The following is a 15,469-nucleotide window of genomic DNA, read 5'->3' on the forward strand; positions in this document are numbered from 1 at the left end:
TACCAAATTTACAATATGCAATATGAAACATTATTCTTCAAACAGTAGGCTACTCATATTTAATCTAGTGGAGCTCTTCATAAGAGGTCTTGCTTCAATGTTTCAGACAGTCTTGTATTACATTAACCATATGTGTGGCTAATATTGCTTATCTACTTTTTTTATCTCCGCTCTCAACTAAAGATCTTCTGTTTTTTCCCTAAACATAGGGCTTCATCAGGAGAAGGAGATATCATACAGCACCCACATCAATAACACATTTGAAGTTATGTTTTAACTCACAACATAAGCAGTAGGAAAAACCATTTTAGTAACTACTCAAATTGAATAGATCAGCCTGAACTGGCCCTTCCTTCCCTGAGCATTTTCTGCAGGAAAATTACATATGGATATGTATTGAGGTGATGAGAATATAATTTAGCATAAGTTCTTTTTTCATTTCTCTTGGATATTCTTCCTGAACACTTAATATTTTGCATGACTGCCAGTGTGTGTTTTTATATATATATTTATATACATGAAAGAGAGGAGAAAGTTTGTGTACCTCACTCCCACTAATTCAGGACAATCTGACAATCTCAGGGTGACTGGGAGTCAAAGGTTCCAAGATATGGAGAGTGTGAATTTTTAATTCCTTATTAGTTTTATTTTTTTGGGTGTTATTGTTTGCTATTTTGAAATATTTTATTGGTGTTTGGAGCATTTATTTATTTATTTATTATTTTTATTATACCGAATTTCATGACTGGAATCACATCAACCCGGTTTACAATTAACAATGTGTGTAAAGGCAGAGAGTAACTTAGTAATCAACATTCCCAATTCAACTTCAAATACAGTAAAACTTCAAATACTATAACAATATTATGGATGTGAGAAAGTTACAAAAAACAAGGAAAATTAACTAGGATCTGGAAGGGGGAGGAAACTGAACAAAGAATATTTACATTTCAGCCAACTGTATTAATTAATAAATATGTATTATAAAATTGTATATATATAGATGTATAGCAAAAAATGGATATATATGATACAGTTGTGAAGGATAATAATATGTTGCTGTGGATGAGTGGGAAGTTAGTGGATTTTTATTTCAATCCACTAACTTTTGTGTTTGTGCTGATGGGTGGAGATTTTAATCAAGTCCTGGGAATGCTTTTTTAAAAAGCCAAGTTTTTAGTCTTTTCCTAAATGTTGGAGCGCATGGTTCTTGTCTCAAGTCAGGTGGGATAGAGTTCCAAAGAGTTGGACCTGCTGATGAGAAAGCTCTGAGACTGTAGGATTTATGTTGGTAGGTTTTGGTATGTGGAACCTGAAGTGATTCTTTGTAGTATTCCCTGATGGGTCTGGCGGATGTGTGTTTTTTAAAAGGGATTTGTAGGTCGAGTTGAGTGTGTTGGTGGATGTTCTTGTAGATGATCATGATGGTTTTGTACATAATTCTGTAGTGGATCGGTAACCAATGAAGGTCTTTGAGGATAGGAGAGATGTGGTTGATTTTCCTGGAGTTTGTAAGGATTCTGGCTGCTGTATTCTGTACCATTTGTAGAGGCTTGGTGTAGGAAGCTGTGAGGCCTAGTAGTAGAGAATTGCAATAATCTAGTTTGGAGAAAATTATTGCTTGCAAGATTGATCTAAAGTCCTGAGCGTGGAAAAGTGGCTTTATTCTTTTCAGAATATGTAATTTGTGGAAGCAGTCTTGGTGGTTTGGTTAATGAATGGTTTGAGGTTAAGATGGTTATCTAAGATGGCTCCTAGGTCTCTTACGTGAGCGGTTTGAAGGAGGGTTGGTGGCTTTGAATGTGTGTTGTTGTTTTCAGGTGATATAAGGAGATATTCCGTTTTCGACGCATTGAGGACTAGGTTTAGGCTGGTGAAGAGGTGTTTGATTTCTAATAAGCAACTATCCCAGTATTCCATTGTTATCGAGATTGATTCTTTTATAGGGATCACAATCTGTACGTTGTCTGCGAAGAGGAAGTGTTTCAGGCTTAATTTTGTGAGTAGTTGACAAAGTGGTAGAAGGTAGACATTAAAAAGCGTGGGTGAAAGCGATGAACCTTGCGGCACCCCTCTGGTGGAGGGGTGATATTGGGATTCTGTATTATGAATTTTGACCCTATATCCTCTGTTTTCCAGGAAGGTTTTGAACCATGTTAGTGAAGCACCTGTCACTCCTATATTTGCCAGCTGTTTTAGAAGGAGGTAATGGTTGACGGTGTCAAAGGCCGCCGAGAAGTCGAGGAGGATTAGTAAAAATGCTTTGCCTTTATCGATTCCGGAGAGAAGGAAGTCTGTGAGTGAGAGAAGTAGCTTTTCTGTGCTTGCAGCTTTGCGAAAACCATATTGGTTTGGAGACAGAATACTGTGGTCTTCCAAGTAGTTGGAAAGTTGAGTGTTCACCAATCTTTCCATTATTTTGGCTATGAAAGGGAGGTTAGAAATAGGGCGGAAGTTGTTGGGATCACTTGTATTTAGATTCGGTTTTTTTAGGAGGGGTTTGATTGAAGCTGTTTTTAGCTCATCTGGGTAGATACCCTGGGACAGGGAACAGTTTATAATTTCGGCTAGGGATTTTGATATAGTATCAGGAATGAGAAGAAGCATTTTGGAAGGGATTTGATCAAAAGGGTATGATGAAGGTTTCATTTTCTTCAGCACCGATTGTATCTCTGTGATTGTGATTGTGATTTAAAAAATAATTCTATCTGAGTTTCTAATCAGCAGCTATTTTTGAAATATTGTTATTAGTATGTTTTTACTATTATGATTATGCATGTATTATATTTCTTGATTTTATTGGTTGATGTTTGAGGAATAATGATGGTTCTGTTTTTCCACTGTTGCACTGCATAGAGAGTCTGTTTTAAGTTGGTAATGCCTGTGCAATAAGAACCCTACTCCCATGCACTTAGTAGGAATCCCTTTTGAAGGTGCAAATCTGTTTGATCCGCTGCATGAGAAGCTGGTGAAGGAGGTAGTTAAAATAAAGAAGGTCCATTGCATTATAGGGGACACAAAATGACAAACACCAATGCACCAGCATTTTGAATAACATCAACAATTGAAAAATGTCTTCTTTTTCATTAGCCTCAATATTGGGAAAAGGAAGAGTAAAGCAAAACTTACCCTTCCAAACCTCCAGCACCTGTGGTTGGCTCCATAGACTCATTTGTGAGCCTCTTAGTCATTGCAGAATCTGCCAAACAAGCTTAAGAGGTGGTGTCTGAGGAGGAGAGATTGGCATCGCTGGTTTTGCTAAGCCCCAGTGAAAGAGTGCAGTTTCCGTCGATGGAGGAGTTTCATTGGCACTATCTCTACAGTGGTCGTAGACCTCAAAGGTTATGCTAAAGGTGTAATTGTATTGGGAATCACTACTAAGATAATGCTGATGAGCCACAGCATGGAGAGAGAAGAGCAGCATATGAATGCAGGAGGGGCCCTGAAACCACTGGAGCTCCAGCAGAGTTCCCAAGAAGAGATTGGTAGAACAGTGTCAAGAAGGAGCCTTTGAAGTTTGGAGATCTGTCAAGTGACATTTTACAAGCTGAAAATCCAAAAGCAGCAAATCCTTTGATATCAAATCCAGATGCATGAGAACTCCTTCATGCTTCTGGGAAGGATTCAGTGGAAGATCCTTGGAGAATGATGGCTAAAATGGAGGGGATTTTTGTGGAATGTGTTTTCCAACTTTGCAAATTCACTACAGATACAAAATTAAGTTCTCTTCTGAGGATTGGGTCCTCATAGATCATAGTGCAAAGATTTATCAATGTCAAAATCAAATTATTAAAGTGCAGTATACCAAAATGGCCTTGGTGAAAAATATTTACTGTTTGAGAAGAAAGTTGGACTCATTAGGCATGAGATATAACAATTTGTGTACTATTCATTTTCCTCAATTGAAGACTATATCTCTGTATGAGATATTAAACAATTTTTGACCTATTAAAATTTTACTTTGAGTTGAATCAGTGATGTTATTTATTTATTTAAAATATTTATCAATCTCACACGCCAAAAGATCATGGCGGCTTACAAAAGAATAATAAAATAATAAAAACGAAAGATAAAATGATCAACAAAAAACAAAAAATAGTGCTTAGAAATGAGTTCTTGACAAATTACATCAAAATATTACAAAAATATCTTTACTGCCTTTACCCTGTCAGAGCAGTATATCTATATCTATATCTATCTATCTATATATAGGTTTGGTGTCAGTATCAAAGGCATGCATAAAGAGCCACGTTTTCAGGACTTTTTTAAGCATGCTGGTATCAGATATAATTCACAACTGTTCATGCACTGAGTTCCAAAGTATGAGGGCCTGCAACTGAAAAGGCAAGATCTCTGGTTTCAACCAGATGTGCCTGATGAGGAGATGGAATCTCAAGGAGACCTCTATTAGCACAGCTCAAAGCTTGTGACAGAACATAAATCCATGAAAGTGTAGCTAACCAAAACCCTAGGAAGAAATCCATTGAACTTCATTAGTAACTGCTTAATTTTGGGGCCATGTTCTTCCTCAGATTCCCCTGCAAATGTATTCTTGGCTATCACAGGAACAGATAGATTCTTGTGGACCTTGATCACCTATTAGTTTTCCTTAGTAGTTTGCCTCTAAACTACCGTGGGTTTTTTTGTTTTAAATAAAAGCTGGGTCAACAGGTTCCTCCCGCCCCAACCAAATAGGTGCTGCTATCACTATTGTCCACCCCGCTCGCCTTGGTAGTGTGTGTGTGTTTAGAGAGCTGGGGGTGTTAGGTGTAAATTGCCAAAGCTCAGTTCCTCATTCCTCTCAGGGAAGTGTAGTTTGGCTCTCTGCACTCTGGCCCCTCTCCAGTAGCAACGATTGGTCGCTCGCTCACAAGTCTGAAGGAGAGGATTTTTTTTTTTTGTTGGTTCTCTTGTGCAGCTGGTGACTTCACTTTCGAAACTCCCAAGTTCCTGACAGTCCCTTAAACCGGAAAGATGTGTCAGAGGAAAGTGCTCCTGTCTCCCCTCAATGCGGCTTGTCCCAGTGCTGGGTGTCCACTTTCAGTGTTACAGCTAGCAAGGAAGATCACGGGCAAATCTAAAGCTACTGTTTTGGGTGTCCTAATGTGACTATGATAACTCATCTGCAAGTTACTGATTGCCTATCCTGATATGTACTTTTCGGGGTGAGTGAACACAGGTTTCATTACTCGCCTGCAGTTTGAGAATAGCTGTTCTCCAGCTCCACAGACAGAAATCAATCCTTCAGAGTGTTATGCCAGTGACTCGAAGATTTTAAATCAGGGCTGCCTGACTTTGTTTTTCAGGGGTTCAGCTAACAGGTTTGTTTTTCAGGAGGTCTACAATAGAACCATAAAAGTATTTTTCAGTGCATCTGATTTAAGGAAGGAAGCCTTGTGGTTCACTGTCAAATGGTGTTTATTTTGAAAACCAGACCTATTTGTAACTGTCCAGAATTTCTCTGCGTTAGATGCGGGCAGGCCCGGCGCAACCGGGTGTGCATACTGTGCATTGGCATGGAGCGGCACACCCGGGAAGGTGGTGGGCTGGCAGCAGCAGGAGAGGCCAGTCGATGGCTGAAGAAGGAGAGAGTGCTGGGTCATGCATGAGCATGCCCACACACAGCTTACGCTCCCTCCCCCCCCCAAGCAGGAAGATCGGAGGGCCTTATGGCCCGAAGATAGCAGAAGGCCCGATGATAACAGGAGACCATGATGTGTGTGAGTTTGTATGTATGTGTGAATGAGTGAGAACCTGTGTGTGTCTGAGAGACTGTTTGTGTGTGCATGTGTGTGTGTCTGTGTGAGATCCTATGTATGTGTGTGTCTGTGTGAGAACCTTTGTGTGTGTATGTCTGTTTGACTGTGTAAGAGCCTATGTGTGTGTCTGTGTGAGAACCTGTGTGCCTGTGAATATGTGTGTGAGAACTTGTATGTTTGTGTATGTTTTGTGCCTGTGAAAGCCTATGTGTCATATATAGGCTCTCATAGGGATGCGCGCGTGCACACACACACACACACACACTCACAACATATAGGGCCATATTTTAAAAGGGTTATGTGCGTATCCGGCCTTATGCATGCCGGGCCTATTTTAAAAAGGCCCAGTGAAGGGCGTATCGCTCCGGGACGCGTGTAAATCCCAGGGCTTTACAAAAGGGATGGTCCGGGGCGGAGCAGGGGCGGGGCCAGATATTTGGTACTGGACATCATTGAACATTATTTGTTCATTGCTTCTGGTGACATTTTTTTTCATGAGCTCAAGGATTCCCCCAGGAAAAGAAGACTGCAGCATTGTGGAAGGCTCTGAATCAACCCAGGAGAATACAGGTCCTGTGAAAGAAAGGTATGTAGGGAATTGTTTCTACCACTGTCCTCTTGCTTGGGACTTCAGGTCCATCTCTGACTAAACTAAACCAGTCTTTGTGGGTTCAGCAGTTCAAAATGGAATTCCTTCTTTCTCTGATTGAAGCAGTCAGACAAAGGGAATTTCTGTGCTCTTTGGATCTGCAGGATGAGTATCTGCCTATCTCAATTGTTCTACATCTGGGTAAACAGCATTATCAAGGCAGGGATTTTCTTTTCAACCTTGCCTTGGTCCCCAGAGTGTTTACCTAGGTGTTGGTTACTTTTCTCACCAAGTTCAGGGTGCAGAGCTCATTTATTTTTCAGTATCTGGATAACAGGGGATGAACATAGCCGAAGTGTTGAGAGCTCAGAACAATGTGATTCCCTTGTTACAAGAGCACAGGTGGATTGTTAATTGGGACACTTGTTCTCTGGACCTATGACAGGATCTATCTCAGCTAACTGGGATTTTTCACCAACTTTGTGTGACCCAGTTCTCAAAAAGTGCCTTTCTCCCCCCCCCCCCCCCCCCCCCCCGAGCTTACATTTTGCTGGGACTTGGAACTTTGACAGGAAGTCAAACTTTGCTTTTGGGGAGTGTTTCAGACTTCTTTTACTGAGCCTGGGGATGTTCTGCTACTACCGGTATCTGCCTTTGGCAGCAGGGAAAAGAATCAAGGAGTTTAAAAGGAGAAAAAAAAAATTGGAGCTAAAACAGGTGTATTATATCTGTGAGCTGTTGCCTGCAGAACTACCAGCAAAGGGTTAATGGCTTACAGAGATGAGCAGTGAGGGAAGGGGGAAAGGGTGCACGGAGGGAGTCCGTTGATTCCCCATGAACCAATGAGAGCTGCAGAAGCTCCGTGCCAGCTAGAGGAAGAAAAGCCACATTTTTTAGTTTGAATTTCTCCGTCTGTAGAGAGAAGAGAGCGATCTTGTAATGCTGGGTGAGAGGAGTCACAATTTCCTGATGTTATAGGAGCTGAAGAAGCAGCTGGAACTGAGGCAGGATACTGAGGCTGGAACCAGGCTGGAACTGAGGCAAAGCACAGAAGCAGGAACCAGGCTGGAACTGAAGCAGGATACTAACAGACGTTAGCGAACTCCGAGGCACACAGCAACTAGGAACCCCAAGGTAACCTCGTTGCAAGGCGTCTAACTGAGGCAGGTGCCAGCCTTACATACCCGCCGGCGTCTGATGTCACTGAGGCGGGCGGAGCATCGAGTGGCGGGAAAGGGCCTACAAGTTCGGGCTCTTTGCGCGCGCGCGCCTAGGAGGAGGGCGGCTGGCTTTGGCGTCCCGGTGGTGTCGCCCCCCTCGGGAATGCCGCCGAAAAACAGGCCCAGGACCCGGCGGACCCCTGCAGTGAGCCCACGTCCCAAACCCAGAAGATTGAGGTAAGGTCCCGGTTGCGAGTGCCACGACCGGGGCCGCAACATGCGGAGTGAAAAATAACATGGGCAGGTGGGACAATGGCATTCATTCCCCACTCTCATCCCAGAAAACACAAGACACTAGATTTGGGAATTAACATGGCCGCAGTTTATTAACATAGCACATAAACCGAGCCATAACAAACTTAGGGGCCGATGCAATACAGTGCGCTCAGCACTGTTGGATGCGGGATGTGTATGCGCAACCAAATCCCCAATCAGCAATTGGTCCCTTCACTGTCACATGTCAGTGAAAGGACCAATCACCTTTCAGAAGGCTGTTCTGAAAAGGGATTTGTCCTTTCACTGACATGTGACAGTGAAAGGACCAATCAGCAATAAGCGAAGGAGTGAATAAATTAATATTAAGTACCCGACACTTTAATATTAATTTATTCACTCCTTCTGACCTGCCCTAAGCTCCTTTAGGGGGAGGGAGCTTAGGGCAGGTCAGAAGGAGTGAATAAATTAATATTAAAGTGTCCTTTAGGGGGAGGGAGCTTAGGGCAGGTCAGAAGGAGTGAATAAATTAATATTAAAGTGTCCTTTAGGGGGAGGGAGCTTAGGGCAGGTCAGAAGGAGTGAATAAATTAATATTAAAGTGTCCTTTAGGGGGAGGGAGCTTAGGGCAGGTCAGAAGGAGTGAATAAATTAATATTAAAGTGTCCTTTAGGGGGAGGGAGCTTAGGGCAGGTCAGAAGGAGTGAATAAATTAATATTAAAGTGTCCTTTAGGGGGAGGGAGCTTAGGGCAGGTCAGACATGGTACCGGCAGTCAAGTTCGGAAAATGGATGCTGAATTTTCTTAACCCATGGATATGCGCCGGTTAAGAAAACGGATGCTCAGCATCCGTTTTCTTAACCGGCAGACAGCCACTGACAGCAGATCTCTCTCAGGTGCACGTTGTCAAGGAGGCGCTAGGATGCGTAATCGCCCCTAGCGCCTCCTTGATAGCGCAAGCTCTAATTTAAATATTGCATCACGCTCCCAGGAGAGGTGCCTGGGGTGCATTAGGAAAGTGGGTGCTGCTTTGAGTGCATGTTTTTTGCATCGGCCCCTTAGAAATAACCCCTCCTCACCATAATTAGGCCCAGCTCGAATGAATGTGCATACTATGAATTTGCACAGGATGGCACACCCAGAGGTTGGTGGGCTGGTGGCAGCAGGAGAGGCCACAGTGTTCCTGGAGGAGGCTAACCCGCAGCAGTTAAAATGAGAGGCTTGGTATTCCCTTGCATGTGTGTGTGCGCACCTGCGCAATAGGAAAGTTGGTGAGCTATGGTGGAGCTCATCCTACCATGGCCTGAAGATAACAGGAGGCTTGCAGGGCCATGGTGGAGCTCATCCCACCATGGTCCAAAGACAACAGGAGGCCCGCGGGACCGTGGTGGAGCTCATCCTACCATGGCCTGATGACAACAGGAGGTCATGTATGTGAGCTTGTATGTGTGTGTGGGTGAGTAAGAGCCTGTGTGTGTCTGTGAGAGCTTGAGTGTGTGTGTGTGTGTCTTTTTTTTTTTGTAATTTAAATGTTATTGAGCACCACAGGAGGGTACAGAACAAATAACTACAAACAATATCCCAACTATAACAAAGTCGTATGATAACAACTGTTCACTATACAATAAAAGGAAACTGAAATCATGGTCCTGTGTATGAGGTTTCTTATTATACCTCCCTCTCCCCCCTCCCCTCCCTCCCATACTCTCCACTTGTTATCTAGACAAAGTGCTTTATGCGATTAAGAGAGCTATCAATAAAACAGTAATGCCTCGCAGGAGGAATCAAACAGCATGTGAGTTAACATTAGAGATGCGCATTCGTTTTTTCCAAATTAGATAATTTCAACCGAATTGTCTAATTCGGCATGGTTTGGAGGCGATGAAAACCTAGCAGAATTTTTCTGAAATTTCGGAAAAATTTGTAGTTTGGGTTAGCACATGCTAACCCGAAAATTGGGGGCCCATGAAAACAAAACCCCCGAACCGCAGGAAAAATAAAATTTCCCACGGGGGCCCAAAAACGAAGCTTGAACTGAAAAAAAACCTCAATGCACATCTCTAGTTAACCTACAGAGCACAACTTGGACTAAACCCCCCATGATACAAAGTGTGGAAAACAATCGAGGTATAGCCTAAGAGGTACAATATAATGGGTATGTGTGTTTCTGTGTCTGTATGAGATCCTATGTGTGCCTGTGTGAGAGCCTATGTGTGCCTGTGTGAGAGCCTATGTGTGTTTGTGTGAGAGCCTGTGTGCTTGTGAGTATATTTGTGTATGTTAGTGTGTCTGTGAGAGCTTATGTGTCACATATAGGCTCTTATAGGCATGCACAAACACACACATAATCTATCTGAGAGGGAGCCTGTGTATGTGAGAGAGTGTATGTGAGAGAATGAATGTGTTATTCGTGTGTGTGAGAGAGAAGATACAATTTGTGTGGTCCTACCTCCCCAAATCCACGATGATCTCAGGGTGACTGGAAATCAAAAGATCCCAGATATGGAGAGCAGGATATTTTTTAATCCTTATTAGTTTTAATTATTGGGTGTAATTTGCTGTTTCTACTTTTTTGAATTATTTAATTTTTGGGGGGGAATAGAACATTTTTTAATTATTGGAATTTTTTATTCATCAGATGTTTTGAAACATTTTATTGGTATTTGGAAAATTTTCAATATTTTATTCATTAACTAGTTTGAAATATTCTTTTTATGAATATGATTTTACTATTTTTATGTTTTATATTTCTTGATTTTATTATTTTATGTTTTATGAAGAATGGTAATGTTTCTGTTTTTCCATTGTTGCTCTGCATATAGAGGCTGGCTTGTTGTGGGTTCCAGTTCAGTTCTTCTCAGCATGTTTCTGTTTATACTTTCTGATCTCTTTATTCTGTATTTGGTCAGGGTCTCTCTATGTTCCGCATATGTGTCTGAGGTGAGGTATTTTCCTAGCATGTAATTTCTTTGTAGGGATCTATAGCAGCCTGGTTTCCTAATTCGAATTTTTAATTGGTTTTCTAGGGCCTGGTGAAATATGTTCAGTTTTACCTTTTCAAAGATAAGGTTGTTAGGGTTGTTTTGGTATGGGAGGTTTACCATATCGTAATGGTAATTCTGTTTATTCATGGCTTTCTGAGGGCCAAGCCCACACCCATCATGCATTACAAAAAGTCTAATTCCATAGGATTTCCAATTGTCTTTTTTGCAGAGTTTTCTGGCTGGCACCAAAGCAGTGCATGTAAATGTAATATTTTATTTATTTATTTTAGCTTTTTGTATTCCACTTTTCGGCACTTCAAAATGATTACATTCTGGTACTATAAGTATTTGCCTATCCTCAAAGAGCTTATAATCTAATTTTCTACCTTAGTCAACAGAGGGTAAAGTAACTTGCCCAAGATTACAAGGAGTGACAATGGGATTTGAACCTTGGTTCATAGGTCATAGCCTGCTGCTTAAACCAATAGGCTACTCCTCCACTTCTGCTATAAGTGATATTTTTGCCTCAGAAGTCTGTAATTTTGAATATTCTTTGTCATGTAAAATTTGTTATAAACGCATACTTTAATTGTGTGTGTTTGCAAAGGGTGTGGGAGTGTGTGTGTGTGTGTGTGTGTGTGTAAAAGGCTGTAAGGTTTGCCTAGGGTACCTAATACCTTTCCTATCCATGGGTCCCGGGCGGAGGGGGTGTGTGTGTGTGTGTGTCAGTTTTTAAAAAAATAGATTGCAGGAGAGAATTGGGCTTTCATTACTGGGCCAGGGACAGAGACTGAATTAATTGGGGGTGGTGGTACAGCACAGTGATTGTTCACACAGGGCAGCAAAAAAGCTAGCAACAGCCCTGACCACAATACCCATATGCCACTATGCCTCAGGTGACATACAATTTACCCCTTCCCTCCCTCAAATATCAACACAAGCAGTGAACACTCCCTCCCCACCGCTTACCAGTCCTTCCAGCCACATTCCAGCAGGAAAAACCTTGCAGCTCAAACAGTGACCACACTGCCCTCCAGCTACCCGTGCCCTCACCATGTCTCCCCCAGACGTAAGACTTATTCTAACAATCAACCATCTTAGGATTGGGCTTACCACCAGCTGCGACATAAATATCCCCCATAAACATAACAACCATAATCAAAAAATGGGAGGGAGGATGGAAGAAAAATTAGCCGTCCCCGCCAATGCCGCCAAAAGACTGAGGAAACTGAAAGGCTGCCTTGCTACCTTGGATGCGAAAACAATGTCCCAGAGCCTCCCTCTTTCCACCCTTACCTATAACCCCCTAGCGCCAAACTGGCCAATCAGGAGACCCTGAGTCTCATTCAAAATCCCCAGCCTCCTGTCACACGATGCCCCTTTTTCCCCACCCCCACCCACCAATCCTCAAAAATAAACAAGCATGAGGGGCAGAATGCCCGCCTGCCACTAGGTTAATGACAGCAAGGTGGACACTGCCTCCCAGCCTTGTAAATACTTTCTCCAGTTTGATTTAAATGTGCTACTTATTAACGTTTGCAGCGTCCCCTAGTACTATTACTGTTTGAAAGGGTAAATAACTGCTTCCTGTTCCACGCCACTCATGATTTTATAGGCCTTTATCATATGTCCTTCCATCTCTTCTACAGGCTGAAGAGCCCTAACTTGTTTAGCCTTTTCTCAAAGGGGAGCTGTTCCATCCCCTTTATCATTTTGATTGTCTTTATCTTTTCTAGTTCTACTATATCCTTTTTGAGATGAGGTGACCAGAACTGCATACAATGTTCACAGCCCATTCTCAACATGGATTGATACTTAGGCATGATATACTCTGTTCTATTTTCCATTTCTTTCTTAATAGTACCAAAGGTTCTGTTTTTTTTTACTTATAGTTTGGATTATTCTTCCTCATGTGCATCACTTTGCACTTTTCCACATTAAATTTCATTAGCCATTTAAATGCCCAGTTCCCCTAGTTTGAAAGGTCCTCTTGCATTTCCTGACAATTGGCTCGTGATCTAACAATTTTGAATAATTTTATGTCATCTGCAAATTTGATCACCTCATTCATCACTTCCTTTCCATATCATTTCTAAATATATTAAAAAGCACCAGTCCCAATATAGATCCCTTGGGCACTCCACTATTCCTCTTTCTGCATTGAGAAAGAGGAATAGTGACCATTCAGTCCTACTGTGTTTCCTATCCTTAAACCAGTTACCAATCCACAAGAGGGCATTGCCTTCTATCCTATGACTCTTTTTTTCTGATGAGTCTCTCATGAGGGAGTTTGTCAAACATCTTCTGAAAATCCAGATGCAATATGTCAACCAACTTACCTTTGTCCACTTGTTTGTTAATTCCTTAAAAAAAAAAACAAAATCAAACATTTGTAAGGTAAGAGTTCCCTTTGCTAAATCCATGTTGACTCTGCCCTATTAGTCTGTGTCCTTACAAATGGCCAGTAAGTTAATTGTTTGGGAAGGATTGCTTGTGGGGATAATTAAATTACCCGGGATCACTGGTGCAGGAAAAGAGGTATGATTCCATGAAAACTTTTTAAAGCATTTTTATTTAGAAGATTCAAAAGTCCTTACTGTGGCAACTCCATACAACATAATCAGGCAAGAGTAACAGGTCCCCCGACACGGTCCGTGTTTCGCGGAAGCTGCATCGGGAGGGACCAGATGACATTCAAAATCTAAAGATACAACAAACATAATCAAACATGGAAACAAAAGGCAGGCTGCTACAAAGAAATTACAATAGATAGGGGCATACCTTTAAACAGTCATCAGGAGCGCAAGCGCCCTCTGCAGTAGGAAACAATTTAAAGAGTAATTTGGCGCGAAAAGTACACTCTCGCGAGACGCTGTGTATGACAGCGAGACGCTGGGAATGACAGGCAAACACCTGTAGCCTAATCGGACAATGACTCTGGAACTTTACAGCACTAAACCGGGAGGAGGGCGCCTACCACTTATAACAAACATCTGAAAAACGGAGAACAGAGAAGCGCGATCTCCGAATGCAGTAAATAACCGACTGACACCTATAATCCTGAGAAAAGTCCAACCATGCTCTAATAAAACTGGTACCATTCAATGTCTTTGTTAAGACCGTGGGGGGAGACCGAATTGAGAGTGAAGATCCACCGCTGCTCTCTCCGACCAAGCATACCTGGAAAATCTCCACCTCGTGGGGGGGGCGAGACCACCTCTAGTACCAGGAAGGAGAGGTCAGCGACGGAATGTCCGGCCTGGATCCAATGCGTGACCAACGGCTCATCCAATCTGGATAATCTAATATTCGAGCAGTGCTCGATAATGCGCGTTTTGATCATTCGTGAGGTCTTCCCCACGTATAGCAGAGAGCAGGGACAAAAGATGACATAAACTACACCCTTTGTACAACAATCAGACTGATGGTATAATCTGAACTCACGTCCAGACCTAGGGTGTTTAAACATTGTCAATGACTGGGTATGGTTGCACATTGTGCAACGACCGCAAGGGTTATGACCGCCATCAAAATGTGAACGGGGTTGCTCAGGTGATAAAAGTGTGTGTACAAGACGGTCTCTTAAATTAAACGCTCTCTTAAAAGTAAACCGTGGTGGACCATGCATCAGATCAGTGAGGGACAATGCGGACCAGTGACGTTTGATCATATTTACAACAGATCTTCCCACTATAGAGAAAGGGAGGATACAGTTATGAAAAGTGTCATCGGATTGTGTGGTAACACCAAACAGCCAATCGCGGTGTGTGTACAAGGCTCGTTTAAAAGCTTTTTTCACAATCCGGGTGGGATATCCCCTCTCAATAAACCGAGTGAACATATTCTCAGATTGAGAAAGAAACTCTCTCCGTGAGGAGCACAGGCGGCGAAGCCTTAAAAATTGCCCCGTTGGAATGTTATCTCGAAGTGCTCGCGGATGACAGCTGTTGTAGGCCAAAAGTGTGTTACGGTCAGTGATCTTGCGGAACAGGGTAGAGTCAAAACGTTCCCCGTTCCAAGATATCATAATGTCCAAAAAGGAAATCTGAGACGGATGAATACTATAGTTAAATTGGATATTAGAACTAATTGAATTCACCCAATCTAAAAACATGAAAAATTGTATATCAGAACCCGTCCAGATGATAAAAACATCATCAATAAATCGGAGCCAGACATGGATGAACTGGAACCAACTAGAAGTATAAATGTGAGTGGTTTCATAGTCATCCATGTATAGGCAGGCCAAACTGGGAGCCATGGTGGCCCCCATGGCTGTCCCCTTAATTTGTTGATATATAATGTCTTGGAAACAGAAAAAATTTTTGGTAAGTGCTATTTCTGCAAGGTGTACCAGAAAGGACGTGGTAACCCGATGTGGCAAACGTGTATCCAACACTTTCTCAATAACCGTTAGGGCCTCATTTTGAGGAATGTTAGAGTAAAGTGAAACGACGTCTAATGTAATCAGAAAAATGGGTGACGAAATCTCAATATCTGCTAACAGTGTCAAAAAATGAGTGGAGTCCCGGACATAAGACCTAATGCGAGGAACCAAAGGTTTAAGGAAAACGTCCACAAATTGGGACAATGGTTCAAGCAGGGATCCAATGCCGGACACTATTGGGCGACCAGGCGGGTGTGTCAAAGATTTATGTATTTTAGGAAGGATATAAAATATAGGCATTACCGGATGAGAAGAAA

Source organism: Rhinatrema bivittatum, chromosome 2 (assembly GCF_901001135.1).
Source record: "Rhinatrema bivittatum chromosome 2, aRhiBiv1.1, whole genome shotgun sequence".
Classification (NCBI taxonomy): Eukaryota; Metazoa; Chordata; class Amphibia; order Gymnophiona; family Rhinatrematidae; genus Rhinatrema; species Rhinatrema bivittatum.